Genomic DNA, 13,247 nt, shown 5'->3' on the forward strand with positions numbered 1-13,247 from the left:
TAAAACCTAATGTTCTTTTTCTTAAAACCTAATGTTCTTTGTTCTTTATTATAATAACCCCTAACTAAATGCACCTCTTGTTTATTTATCTTGAACTGCCAATTAATTGTCTAAAATCTCCCAAGTACTGTAACATGATGGGTGTGATACTCAAGTAGCTCTCGCCTGTCCAGTCAGGAGTTAAATTATCTCCAAGGCATGAGTCAAAATCATTAGCTCCTTATCTCCACTGCCTGTACTGCCCATAACAAAATTATGTATATAGATTGGAAGCAAGACCTAGGTGAATGAGAAATATATTTCTTGAGATGTCTGAGAACAAGGTCCATTTGTGTTATTTCAAATGATATATGTTGCCCCCTTGGGTTTACATGGCATGGCATGCTTTCTTGTACTTTTAGGTACAGAGCTGTAAGGTGGGCAGGAAAATTCCTGAACACCCTGTTCATAATAAGGGTTCATATCTAGTAAAAATAAATCTAAAGCAACTGGACTTGTTACATAACAAGTCCAGTTGCTTTAGATTTATTTATACTAGATATACCATGAACTGGGTGAATGAAAATCTTCATAGTCAAGAAGGGTTTATGTTAACATTTGTTTCTTGACAAAATGTTTGTCTTGGACAAAGTGTGGCATAAAGTATTGTCTACAACAGAGCAAGGCGCACTGCACTACTTTGTTATCCCACTGGTCTAGTAACCAATAGTAATAAAGCAGCAGGTAACATTTACTTGTCAGCTGTTTGCAAACACAAATAGGTTGGTTGGTATTGTTTACTAGGCCCTACTAAACACTGCACTTTTTATTACATTGCCCTGCAGGATTTAAATGTATTTAGCCTTTCATACCAGGTTAGATACAGGTATGGGACCTGTTATCCAGAATGCTCGGGACCTGGGGTTTTCTGGATAAGGGATCTTTCCGTAATTTGGATCTCCATACCTTAAGTCTGTTAAAAATCATTTAAATATTGAATTAACCCAATAGGCTTTTTTTGCCTCCAATAAGGATTAATTATATCTTAGTTGGGATCAAGTACAAGGTACTGTTTTATTATTACAGAGAAAAGGATATCACTTTAGAAATAAGAATTATTTGCTTACTATTTGCTTATAATGGAGTCTATAGGAGATGGCCATTCCGTAATTCGGAACTTTCTGGATAACGGGTTTCCGGATAAGGGGTCCGATACCTGTATTTCAAATAGGTCCCCGCCCCATTTCCCTAAGACCAGTGCTGTCCTGCTGCAAGCCCTGCAACTGAATGAGACACAAAGCTGCTTCAGAAATGTTTGTGAATGTTGCTTGTTTCAACCCAATCAAAGTTTCCCAGATCGCACAGATGCCGCTAGGTGGTAATCACTTCAGATTCCATGTGACTACACAGATATAAATTGCATTCTCCCCATTACTGACCAAAACAACCAAAGACCACAGCCAAATACCCTTGTATAGTGCACCCCCCACTGTTAGCCTCTTACCATTCATGAACCTGGAGTTACAGTTTGACTTGGAAGAGCTCTGTACCCAAGTGGTGTGTGCATAAGTTCAGTTTTACATGGAATTTGTATTGGTGTGTTTGTGAATAAGCAACTAAAAGAGAAATCCAAGCCAAGAAATGGCATAATTCATAGTATGTATCATGTGCCTGTGCCAACTGTATGGTTGCTATGGTAAGTGTGAGCCTAACAACTAGCTTTTAGAGGCTAATTGCAATGGGTCTTAGAACATCATTGGCAACATCATAATAAACATCTACTTTAAAAGTAGTTTTTCAAAGGCAGTCATTGTTTTCATAGGTCTGCACTTTCGCATGGTCTGTTCCATGTCATATGCTTACATTTGTCCAATATAAGGCCATTTTTAGTCTTATTCTCTGACATTCTATGGCTTTAGCCAATACCATTGCATCTACATTCATCTCAAGCCAGTGACATCTGCATGCCCTTAGTATTCCCTGGTGAGCAGCTCTATGTATTATTACCTGCTGCAATAGAGTGCACACCTTTGGGCAATACATATCCCGGTGCAGTATTGTTTCCAGTAGCAATGGGGTATTTTACATTTACTCCAGAGTTGGTAGCTGCTGTAGGATACAGTAATATGTACTAAAGACAATTGATACCATGTGCTGCAATGTACATGCATCTTGTAAAGTGGCACAGCACCTCTAACATGGAATTAAACTGAACTGTTCCTGCCGATAGAGTAGCAAGTAAATGATTTGTTGGGACCTGGAACACAGCCACATAAATATATGGGTGCAAGGCGCAAAATACTGCTAGGGATAGGTGTTGGGGTGAAAGCCATATTCAGCATCTGGAGGGTCTGGGTGCACATGTGAAATGGGTGGGAAGACAGATGGCAATATGAAAATCAATACATGGCTTAATACTTAGCCACATATTTTAACAACTTTTGCTTGTTTAATGTATTTTTACCTTCACTTGAACATTGTTATGTCCAGTTTGTCCTCTTCCTTTCTTAACCGCTCAAGGCAGGATCCAGCATGTTGCAAATCTCTTTGTCAAAAACTCCAGTGCTCTGTGGCTCTCATTGCCAGGTCCTGTTTACAATAAATCAGAAAATAAGTAAAAGCAGTAAATCATAATTACATTTTATGTAAAATGTTACAGAACAGCCTATTCTTAAAGGACAAGGAAATCAGGATTCACTGGGGGGAGAGACGATATATTAGGCACCCCCAGTAAATTAAATCAATATGTTTTTTCCAAGACCAGTTCTCTTTTTATGAAAAGAAAGAAAATGATATTTATCCTTTAGAAGTCCTTTTCCTTTCTTCACATCCAAAGGCAAGACCTGGCGCTCTGTAAATCTCTTTTCCAGAAACGAAACAGACAAAAACTACTTCTCCGTAGCTGTAAGACAAAATATTAGTTCTGAGATAGGGGAAGGTTGTATGTTCCAAAATGCAGATCCTCATTGGGTTAGAATTGCCTCCTTAATGGATAAAACCCTGTGGGGGGAGTGTCCTGCTAACTTGCATGGGGCCCTATCATTTCTGATTTACTCTTACTATGGCTATGGGAAGTAATAGTATTGGGCACGGTTGGACTGGGCCACAGGGACACCTGGAAAAAATGCTATGGCCCCCGCCTTAGTGGGCACCAGTGGCCCAGACTCGACCCTGTCAGGTGCTCCTTTCAGGCGCTCCTCCGTTCTTCTCAGGGGAGGACGTTGGGTGGGGGACCCTGTGGGAGGTTAGGGAGGCTTAGTGGGGGAGCACTTTTTTGCAGCAATTTTGCACTTTGTCTCGTGCTCCCCCTACATATATTTTTTTACTGAACATTGGCTGAGAGTGCGGCTCTATCGCTGGGGGTTTGGTGCATTATTATTATTATTATTAACATTTATTTATAAAGCGCCAACATATCCCGCAGCGCTGTACAATAAGTGGGTTACATACATTGGACATACAGAGTAACATATAAAGCAATCAATAACCGATACAAGAGGTGAAGAGGGCCCTGCCCAAAAGAGCTTACAATCTACAAGGAGAAAAGGTTGAGACACATGCATGAGGTCTGGAAGGCTGGGTGCAGAGGACCTATCTAGTCGGGGTTAGGGGGTATGGGGGACGCAGCCGACGGGGGCACCTGCAGGGCACCCCACCAGTCCGACCCTGGTATGGGATACAGGTATGAGATCCCTTATAAGGAAACCCATTATCCAGAAAGCTCTGAATTTCTAGTTTAAGAAAAAAATTGATTTTTATTATTTCTTTTTTCTCTCTTTAATAATACAGCAGTACCTTGTACTTGATTGTAACTAAGATGCATCAATCCATATTGGTGGCAAATCAATCCCAGTGGTTTTTTTTAAATGTTGAAATATCTTTTCTCCAAATAATAGAGAACCCTCTTATCTGGAAAACTCAAGGTCCTAAACATTCTGGATAATAGATCCCCATTTTAGTGCCAGCTTTAATATTGTGGATATACTGTCCCTTTAAAATGTGCCAGAGTACATCTTACAGCTATAAAAAGCTCTGAAAGACAGAGTAACCCTGCTAATAGTATACAGGATTAAATGAGATTACAAATCAATGTTATGTTAAAATGTCCATTGAGTAGCATCTAGTAATTCACTATTTGTTATGATATGTTACTGAAATGCAGACAAATGGAATGGGTTAATGCTTAACTACTGTATGTTTTTTACACTACCACCACTTTATACTTAGAACCATTTGTGTGTATGAGATACAGTTTACAGTTAAAAAAAATTTTTGAGTGGCCAATCTCCCCTTTAACTACACCAGAGTAGGGGTGGATGGATAATTCCTGGATGGATATGTCTCCTCTCCACTGCTTAGTCCTACGTTTGGGGGCAATTTTGTTCCATTTGAACGAATACCATGGTTCTCTGAATAAATAACTGGTTGAAAGGACATACTGTAGATCAGTTCTAGCCAATGCCTGGCATATATACAAGGAAATAAGATAAACTCTCAGCATACCAAGATCTGGAACAATATAGATTTTGTCATGGCTTTTCTTCCCCTTCCTCCTCTTACCACTGTTAGGGCTTGCTATGCCTCGCCTTGTTATGCCACCTTAAATGATGGAATTCAGTGTGTACCAGCAAGAAGCTTTATTTGCGGGTAGGATTTTTCAATGTGGGTATAGATGCGGGTCACCAGGTCATGGGTCGCTGGTCAGGATGTGGGTCTTATCCATAATTGTTATATTGTCTATATTTTACTCCTTTATACATTTTTTAAACTTTTTTTTTTTTACTCCTGTCACTTCCAGTTTGCAGAAACATCATTTCCTGTTTAATAGTGGTCAGCAGGCCTTATTCTTATATATATTCTATTCTTACTTCCAGTATTCCTCTAGCTGAAATCTCACAAAATATTTATAATTCAGGAAAAAATAAGCTCAATATACTTTAGTTCTGTCTGCATTTATGATTAATTTGATTGCTCCGCATCGGTAGATTATATAATACTGGGCAGGGTGTTTCTGAATGAACATAACTCTTACATTGCCTCCGGCCTTATAGTGGGAGTGGCACGGCTTCAGATATGTTGGATCATTTCAGTGTTTTTTATTTCTCTGACGTCTATTTTACCACTTTGCTTCTTTATAATTTGTTTTACTCAGCATAAAGTAAATGGTCCATGCTGGGATTGAAAATAGTCCCTGGCTTTTAAAGTACACAGAGGCCTAAACATCCCCCGCTCATTAAATAGTGAGTGTCTATGGCATCTTACAGCAGCCCCTCTGGTATTTGCCAAAATCTACAGATTGCCAGTCCGGCATTGTATCTGTGTTTACTGTTCAATAAACAAAGTGCCCCTGAATATCAAACACGTGAATAGCTGTGAGAGAGGAGTAGATATCATTGGGAAAGGATCATACAGGAAACACATAAAATATAAAAACTGGGGTATGTTACCATTACTTGCCTACACATCCAATATAAAAGGTGATATATTTTGCATATTTAAATATACACAGCCTGGAATTGAATGAAAATGCCCCCACATGAGCAGTATGTAGGCACCAGGCAAATTGCCTTTAATTGGCTGCTACTTTTTCTTTTCAGGGTGGATGAGGCAGAGTCAGATTTGAGCAGCTGCATCTTCAGATGCATTTGTCCTGAGTGTTGGTTAAAACTAATGGAACAATTTTATTCAGCTTTCCACCAGGTAGATATCCAAATCACACAATATCCCACTGTTTGGCTCATGGTCTAATCAGTCAGATAGCCCCAAAGTGTATAGTTTCCTTATTTCCCATACAGTTAAAGGAGAATGCAAGTCAAAATTTAAGAAGCATACTGCCCAATAGTCCTCCTATTGTTTAGTAAAAACGCCACACTTTTGGCTCACCTAATCAAATATTTACTCAGTCACTTACACTCACATTTTCTAGAACAGGCAGCCATCTCTAAAAAGGTATTCTCCCTTCCTTTCCCTCCTTGCTTCATACTGCACATGTGTTTCATTCCCCCCCCCTCCCCTCTGCCAGATCCGCTTCTGATTGGCTGGTGGGCATGTGTAGCTCAGAACAGGAGACAGGATCAAGTTACACGCATGCTCAGAGAATAGGAAGGCTGCCGCTGGCACCTACAGGAAGGGGAGAGAGATTTCAGTGATGTCATTGTAGTCTTCACACTGCTGTAGGCTGCCAGCACCATATCTCAGAGAAGCAAGCAGGGATCTGGGAATTTAGATATGCAGTAAATACTTAAAAAGAATGCCTTTAGACTTACTTTTAATTTATATTAACCTTTCATTGTCCTTTAACATTGTAAAAAGTGGAGCTAGCTCTTCTCCTCTTCTAAATGTCACTAAAATGGAGGCAAGCTATATACATGTTAAAGAAAAACTTGTTGGTGTAGTGAGGGTTCTGCAGCCACTTTGGGGTGTGCTGGACTGATTCAATACAGATGTCAGGGAACAATAGTTAAAAATAAAACCCATCTGGAATGTTTCTGTGTATGGCCAGCTTTAGCCCAACCTTAGCTCAGATTAGAGAGTGTATGGACTAATGTTAACTGGGAGACTCCCAGTCTTCCAGCCAGATTTGAACTTGCCTGCCTGATTACCAAAGGATCTACCAGTGGGCCCAGGCACTAAGACAGTCCCCATCAGCCCATCCTTATTTCAGTGAGAATGGGCCCATGCTGATCTCCTTCATCTCCTTATATTACAAAATAATATAATGCTTGAAAGGAATATGTCTAGTAGTTGTACAAAAGAAAAGTAGTTCAATGGATGGCAGCATTGTCACAAAGAACAACAGTCTATCTGCCAATACAATATATACACACTGATATATACACACTGATTTGAGTAAATTGCTGCATAGAAACAAATCAAGTGAAATAATTATTATTTAAATATCTGTATTCAAAAACATAAAATGTGTTTTATTTCCATGCATATTATTTATTAACATTCTATTCTGACTTGTAACACAGGCCTGCCATCTATTACCCATGCACATAGGTGTGCCCTCAGTCAGCTGTCGGCATGGCACTAGTTGGCTGGAGAAACCAGATTTGCAGTACTGACAGTTGGAAGATATATCTTAGCAAGAGATATACTGTATTCATGTGAGAACAAGTGCAGTGACTGTATTGGGCCCCAGATATAGTAGGAACCCAGCAGGCATGATTATGAGTCTTCAGACCATTCACCAGATCTTAGGTTTTAAACATCCAGGATCTATTATTGTCTTTTTGATTTGTCTGTCTCAGAAAATATTTGTATGTTTATAATTGCAGTTACTAGAAACCACACATGCCAAGTGCCTGAACTGAGATTCAGTATAAACCCTGGCATTTCAAGTACACAGTTGTCCAAACAGCCCCATTGGCCATCAAGTGGGGCATATCATAAGGTGATGCACTGGCCCCGCTGCTGTTCTGCATAGGTCTGACCCCCAATGAACAAGACATTGATTCACTGATCCACCAGACACAAATCTACATTGAGCACATTGGGATTTTTTTCAGACTGGAGAAGTGTGAACAGATTGTAATAAAGGGAGGTGGTTAAGACTAATGGAGTGCAACTGCCAGTGGGACACATAGCACATATACAGACCAGGTGCATGGTAAACACAATGAGGATGCAAAGAAGACAACTCAATTGAAAGAACAAGATCCACACCATCAACACGTATACGCTGCCTATTGTCAGATACCCTGGCAGTATAGCAAGATGGCAGGAAGACATGAAGCCTGCTGATGTGAAGACCCAGAAGCTCCTCACTATGTATGAAAGTTTCCAGACCAAGTCCAACACCTAGATAATGTACCCCAGCTGGAATAAGGATGGGAGTGTGAAGGGTCCTGGATAAAACACATAGTATCCAGCAGTACATCGGTAAGATGGCACCCAAATATGAGCCGCTGAGAGAGTGCCTGAGCCAGCAGCAGATATGGAAGGAAGATCAAGCAGTAAAGTACCATGGCATAACAAGACACTAACAGGACCCAAGGCACAGACTGTTCAGAGAGGCCTCTATAAAGGCTGTGCAGGGTGTACCTATGTTCTGCTGCCTGACAGACAGGTGTAAACCAAGAATCTAGTGAATTGTGCAGATCCAACAGCCCATATGTCTAACAGCCTAGATGCAAGAGAATTAGATGTACCCAAAACTTTAGACCATTTATTTTTTCTGATTTGGTGATAGATCAGTGCAGTCTGGTATTTTCTTATGTTAAATTTTAGTTCAAATAAGCAAATGCTCAAGTACTGGTATTCCATGCGTGATACTTTATTAATTTTTATATGCAATTTAGCTCAAGCTAAGGTAATCAGGGTTTCTTTGAGTGTGTACACATAATAGGGCACATTCACTTACCTAGACATAGGCGGAGGATGACTTTTTTGTTTGGGGAGGCTAAAGATGGCCCATACACAGACTGACCTACAGCTAAGGCTGATGCCACATGCGGCCGATATACACATGAAAACGCGAGACTTTGCATTCTCTCGCGTTTTCGTGCGTATATTGACTACATGTGCCTGCACCCAAGCGTATTCCATTCATTCGGGTGCAGGCACAAGTAGCAGGCGTAGGGCTGAATTTTCGGCAAGCGTTTTTCCGCTTGCCGAAAAAATCAGCCCTACGCCGCATGTGGCATCAGCCTAATGTGACACTTAGTGGATTCACTGCTGGTGTAAAAAATTTACCTCCCAACTACCTCTGGCAGTTCCCACTGACTCCCAGGGATACTGTGCAAAAGTGCGGGTGGGGGGGATTTTTTTAACCCTAAAATGCTTAGGATGTAAAAGCATTCATACGTGCACTTCTGTTAGGGGTTCTCTATACATTTGTGTTCAGTTAGGTTAAAGGGGTAGTTCACCTTTAAATTAACTTTTAATATGATGTAGACACTGATATTCTGAGACAATTTGCAATTGGTCCTCTTTTATTTTTAATGGTTTTTTGGTTATTTAGCTTTTTGTTCAGCAGCTCTCCATTTGGTATTTCAGCAGCTATCTGGTTGCTAGGGTCTTATATACCAGGTAGTGGTTTAAACAAGAGATGGGAATATGAATAGTTAAGGGGCTGCATGGAAAAATAAAACTGTAGCTTCACAGAGCAATACTTTTTGGTCAGTGACCCTCATTTGAAAGCTGGAAAGAGGCAGAAGCAAAAGGCAAATTATTCAAAAACTATATAAAATTAACTAGGAAGACCAATTGCAAAGTTGCTAGGAATAGGCCATTCTATAATATACTACAAGTTAACTTAAAAGTGAACCTCCCCATTAGATGTGTTTAAGTTAGCTTTATAGAAAGTGAGGCAGCGGGTACTGACATCCCAGGCACGTTATATACAGCGAGACACAGTCTGTACATACAAAACCAGCACATTATATGCAGTGAGACGCAGTCTTTATATACAAACCCAGCACATTATATGCCATGAGGAGCAGTGGGTACTGAGGGCAGATATTCAGGCCCTGGCACTATAACACTTACACTGATACACAACATTGGCCCCACTGTAACTTACTATAAATGAAAAAAACAATGACAAAAGTAAAAAAAAAAATAGAATGTGCAAAAAACCATAACAAATATATAAAAGCACAATGAGCTTTGTCAGGGGGAAAAATTAACTTACCCTCCATCTGTTAGGGTAGGGGATATTATAAATGTCAGATGACAAAAAACAATTTAATTCCAGCTAGTGGGTCAGCCTTTAGAACATATACAGTATAGTACCTGTGGGATGAAAACTGCAGCAAAGTTCAAAGCTGGTTCATGGGTAAACTTACAGTCTGCAGATTCTTCTTTTTTAAGTCTTCATTTCTGCAGTTTGCAAAATTTCCTGATCCCTGTCTGCATCTGTGTCTTGATTGGTCAATTTTACTGTCTGTCAAGAAAGCTGTGCTCTGATTGGAGAATATACTAGAAGAAAGATCCAATCAGAGCACAGCTGATTAGAGCAGAACCCGGAGCTTGCAGGGACAGGATAAGATTTGCAGCACAGCGCAGAAACGGAGCCAGGTTTTTTTATTTTATTTTTTTATTTTTAGGGTGCCAGAGCAGGTTTGGGGAGGCTTAGCCTCCCCAAGCCTTATTGAAAATCCGCCTATGTACCTAGACACGGTGTGCAATTGCCAAATTATTCTCCCACAGTACACTGCTTTTCCCAATGTATGTTTGTATATTTGTGCCAAATACTTTCTAAGTTTGGGTGGCATCATTTCGGTGTTCATTGGTGTGAATGACATCGGTTGACACCCATTGACACAGGGCGCCAATGGAACCCTGAAGCTACCCTGTGTGAATAGGTACAACAGCACCTGATTCAGAATGGAAGGCAGGAAGGACTGAGTGGCGCTGAGCGCTGCTTTAGGGAAAATCGAATAGCACATTTGGATGCAAGTACCTTTCATGTGGTTTTAGGTGCAACTTACTGTGGGGAAAAGCGCAAGTTGCCCGCTGCATTTGTGAACGTAAATGATCCCTAATACACTCTTACCTCACTCACTCGATTCCTCAGAATCCCTTTTTAACCACTAGGAAGTGGGGCTATACGGATTCGTAGTGGGGTGGTTTCAGTTTTTAGTTCTAGCAAGCAGAACGTTTACTTTCATACAGTATATAATGCCCCTAGAACATCCAGGGCTTTTAGGTGATTACACTGGAGACTCACTTAACCAACAACTATATGGAATTTGTCAGCAACATGAGATTCTCCCAAAATTTAGAAATCCATGAAAGGGACCAGAAATACCCTAGTAGTGCATGTAGTAGGCAGGATAATGTGTTTTCCCACTGCTTCTGTTTTGTCTGTGATTTACCTGTTGTGTTTGCTTTTTGTTTAAGGAAATAGTGTCTGACACATCTTGACGTCTGTTCGGGAAACAAAACTGCTTGGAGATTTACATGAAATGAAAATTTGTTTGACGGTAACTTCCTGCTCTTTATTCTGCAGCGGGAGCCAATGCAAAATAAACAAGGGTTTGGTACATAGCAAACTTCAGGATCTTGGAGTATGTGTAATAAAGGGGTGGTTCCCCCTAACGTTATCTTTTAGCATGTTATAGAATTTGCAATTGGTCTTCATTGTTTATTTATTTTTATAGTTTATAAATTGTTTGCCTCCTCTACATATTTCCAGCTTTTAAATGGGGGTCACTGACACCGGCAGCCAAAAACCTATTGCTCTGTGAGCTTATCATTTTATTATTATTGTTACTTATTATTGTTACTTATTACTTATCTTTTTATTCGGTCCTTCTCCTATGGATATAGGCCTGGTTGCTAAGGTAAACCAAACCATAGCAACCAGATAGCAGCTGAAAATCCAAACTGAAGAGCTGCTGAACAAAAAGCTAAATAACTGCAAAACCGCCAAAAACTAAAAATGAAGACCAATTGAGAATTGGCTCCAAATATTACTGTCTACATCATACTAAAATTAATTTAACAGTGAACAACCACTTTAAGGATTTGAGTTTATGGCAGACTGAGGTTTTTGGGCAGCTGATCACCATATAAAGGTGCATATAGCTTATACTTACCTAGGCACAATCTGGGGAGGGAGGTAGATGGGAAATTGCTGGCAAATCTGCTTCCCGGCAGGGATTGGTTCTGGGTTGGAGGGCACACTAGGGCTGGGGTCCACCAGGTTTTTTCCCGGTGTCCCACCATCCCAGTCCGACCCTGGCAATACTGCTTGCCTCGTTAAGGCTAAGGCATTCTCCAATTACATCAGTGACATTGCACCAGTTAATAATTAAAAGTAAAATGATGTCTAATGGAGAGACAAACAGTCTGCATGGCAGCTCACATTCATAATATTGTGTACACTTCAATCTGTGTCTTAGGAACATATTGATATTATATCTATCTGAATTTATAAACACAAGTGTACATTTAGGCCAAAGTGTATGGCAATCCCTAGATGTATTTTTAGTTTTAATATCTGGAAAATAGGACTGCACTTCTGTAGTAAAAGGCATTTTTATGGTCCCTACACATGACTGCACAGACATGACCAGACAGAGGGAGGTGCCACATTTTATTTAGTGCTAGTGCAAAAGCACATCCCATTCTTACTGTTCCTGTGTTTTTACCTTCCATGTGCCTTTTTATTTTTATTCACCCAAAAAAATAGAAAGGGAGGGGTAAATTGGATTTTTTTTGTGTATACATGTAAAGACAATAGGAAGCAAACAGTGTGGCACCCACACATATACTGTGACTGATTGCCAGATAAAGACATTGCATTCTCATGTCAGAACATGAAAGGATGTAAGAGACCAAACCCTTGTTTATCAGGGAATATGAAATAAATGGGCCACTTCCAGCAGAGCAGATGAAATGCACACAGAACCAGACAGAACTAATCCAGGCAGCTTTTTTTATATACACACACACATTATATAAAGCTTATACATTATACAGAGATGACATCTGCTAGAAGTAGAGAAATAAAGTCACATCAAACAGGGCAAGGAGCTTTGGCACCCAGGAAAAGAGTGGCCCCCTGCCCCCTGTGGTCTCACCACACCATTGCCAACTCTCTGGAAGAGAAGTTGAAACAAGAAGAGACACAAAGGAGCTGGACTAATAATGAGCCACTCATATAGGTGCTGCTGTGCGTACCTTAATAAACATATTTTCAGGAATTGCTTCCCACTCCCTTTTCCCAAAGTGGTTGTGCCCAAGGCAGGTGCCTTTGCCGCCTTCCCCCAGTTCTCACTGCGATTCACATTATATAACCTAACAAGAAACAGAGTCCTTAACTTTGCTGAGAACTAAAACCCTTTGCATCTAGGGTTGCCACCTTCTGTCTCCCACAGTGGCGTCATTTGGTCGCTCCATGCCCCCCCCGCAGGGGAATTTCAGTAGCTATCTGGTAGGGGATGCACTAAATCCACTATTTTGAGATTCGGCCAAACCCCAAATACTTTATGGAAGATTCGGCTGAATACTGATCCAAATCCTAATTTGTATATGCCAAAGTAGGCTAAGGAAGGGTAAAAGAGAACAGTGCACGCAGCAACAAAAGTTTGAGCATGGATTCAGCCAAATCTGAATCCTTCTGAAAAAGGCAGAATCTTGGCCGAATCCCAAACCGAATAATGGATTCGGTGCATCCCTAGTTGCTATGATCTAAATTACCCTAGTAACCAGGCAGTGGTTTGAATGAGAGACTGGAATATGAATAGGGGAGGGCATGAAAAAAAGATATGAAATATAAAGTAACAATAACAATACAATAGGAGCCTCACTGA

The 13,247-nt window shown here is 40.4% G+C and overlaps 1 protein-coding gene across 1 annotated transcript in view; it reads right to left on the reverse strand.

Moving 5' to 3' along the window:
• gdpd2 (glycerophosphodiester phosphodiesterase domain containing 2) overlaps positions 1 to 2,687 on the reverse strand; it is a 59,773-nt gene extending 57,086 nt beyond the window's left edge. Inside the window, exon 1 of the mRNA XM_031891868.1 lies at positions 2,444 to 2,687. The gene's annotated coding sequence lies outside the window, so the exon portion shown is untranslated. The remainder of the gene's footprint in view (positions 1 to 2,443) is intronic.
• Between the last annotated feature and the right edge of the window lie 10,560 nt (positions 2,688 to 13,247).

The sequence above is a fragment of the Xenopus tropicalis genome, chromosome 8, assembly GCF_000004195.4.
Source record: "Xenopus tropicalis strain Nigerian chromosome 8, UCB_Xtro_10.0, whole genome shotgun sequence".
Lineage (NCBI taxonomy): Eukaryota > Metazoa > Chordata > Amphibia > Anura > Pipidae > Xenopus > Xenopus tropicalis.